The sequence below is a fragment of the Mastomys coucha genome, unplaced genomic scaffold (genome assembly GCF_008632895.1).
Source record: "Mastomys coucha isolate ucsf_1 unplaced genomic scaffold, UCSF_Mcou_1 pScaffold5, whole genome shotgun sequence".
Classification (NCBI taxonomy): domain Eukaryota; kingdom Metazoa; phylum Chordata; class Mammalia; order Rodentia; family Muridae; genus Mastomys; species Mastomys coucha.
Genome location: NW_022196911.1, coordinates 43,811,857 through 43,813,754, shown reverse-complemented (window position 1 = coordinate 43,813,754; position 1,898 = coordinate 43,811,857). Strand labels below are relative to the sequence as shown.

Sequence of the window (1,898 nt, the reverse complement as noted above, 5' to 3'; positions counted from 1 at the left end):
TTGCTAGATTATGGTCTGCAAGCATAACAGTATTATTAATAGTGCCAAGGATTGGTGCTTGCTCATGCGATGGGTCTGTTATTGGTTGGCCATTCCCTCAGTGTCTGCCCCATCCCCTGTCCCCATATTTCCTGTAGACAGGGTAAATTTTGGGTGGAAAGTTTTGTGGGTGGTGTCCTATCACTCCACTGGGGTTCTTGCCTGGCTACAGGAGGTGGCCTCTTCAGCTTCCATATCCTCAATGCTGTGAGTCACAGCTAAGGTCACCCCCATTGATTCTTGGGTGCCTCACCTATCCTAGGTCTCTGTCTTGTCCTAGAGATGCCTCCCCCCCACTTCCCACCCCCCATCAGTTGCAGATTTCTATTCATTCTGACCATCTGGCCATCTCTCCTGTCCCTCTCCATACCTGACCCTGAATACCCATTTGTATTTATTTTAAGGCTCAGAATTTTTCAATTATTTGGTCAGTGGAAGTTTCTTCAATCTAGTTTCTGTTTTTTTTTTTTTTTGTGTGTTGTTGTTGTTTATATTTGATACCTCTTTGTCATTGTTTGAACATCTCCTTACTTTATGACACAAAAGATATTCAAAGCTCATCCCACTCATTCCTTGGATTCAATGACTTAAAGATAGTATGTTTAAAATGCAAAAAGAGCCTGGTCTACAGAGTGAGTTCTAGGACATCCAGGGCTACAAAGAGAAACCCCGACTCAGAAAAAAAAAGTGCAAAAAGAGCTTTTCTCATTCCCCAGCCATCTTGGTGACTGATCTTATTTGGGGATTGTCCTGCACCTAAGGCAGGAAGATGGTGGCCGCAAAGAAGACAAAAAAGTCCCTGGAGTCAATCAACTCTAGGCTCCAGCCTGCTATGAAAAGTGGAAAGTGAATGCTGTGGTACAAACAGACGCTGAAGATGATCAGACAAGGCGAAGTGAAGTTGGTTATCTTCAACAACAGCTGCCCAGCTTTGAGGAAGTATGAAATAGAATACTATGCCAGATTGGCTAAAAATGGTGTCCATCACTACAGAGGCAATAATATTGAATTGGGAGCAGTGTGAGGAAAATACTAGAGTATTCACATCACACTATCAGTGACCCAGGTGATTCTGATATTACTAGAAGCATGCCAGAACACACTGGTGAGAAGTAAGCCAGAAAAGCAGTCTTTTAATAAAACTTAGCAAGAACTCCTTAAACAAACAAACAAACAAACAAACAGAGATTAAGTCCCTCATTTTGTTTTATATGTACACCCTGTTATCTGAGACAGGCAGGTTTTAGAAGTCACCTTGTAACCAGATCAGAGACGTGTATGTCATAGCCACATAAATAAAAGTTAGCTGTAAATTTGATCATTCTTTTTTTTTTTTTCTCCTTGAGACAGGGCCTCTCTGTGTAGCCCTGGCTGTATTGAAACTCCTTCTGTAGACCAGGCTGGCCCTGAACTCAGAGATCAGCTTGCCTCTACAATGCTGAGATTAAAGGTCAATCATGCCCTGTTTAAACTAACTCTCTCTCTCTCTCTCTCTCTCTCTCTCTCTCTCTCAGAAGAGAAGCCCCATCAAATAGACTGCAAGATTGTCAGGCTGCTGCCTCTTTGACATTCAGGAGCCTGCCATCGTGGGAACTCCATCTAAAGAGAAAACAGTTTTCACATATTTCTCTATAATGGCAACAGAAGTTAGACTATTGTGAAAAGCCATTAGACTTAGACTTCCCATACTGCATTGAGAGGTGCTCATCACCACAACCCCTAATGGCTGAACTCAAAATAGCCCATATTTTTGCATTGATAGAGAATGAGCTACTGAGGGCCAAGAAATATCCATTGTAACAACCCTTCAGCCATGTAATTTAAAATAATTACCAGTTAAATGAAAATAAAATAGAGTC

The 1,898-nt window shown here is 41.8% G+C and overlaps 1 pseudogene; it reads left to right on the top strand.

Annotated features, from left to right (window-relative positions):
* The first annotated feature begins 808 nt into the window (after nt 1-808).
* On the top strand, nt 809-1,155 carry LOC116078362 (annotated as a pseudogene).
* The last annotated feature ends 743 nt before the right edge of the window (nt 1,156-1,898 follow it).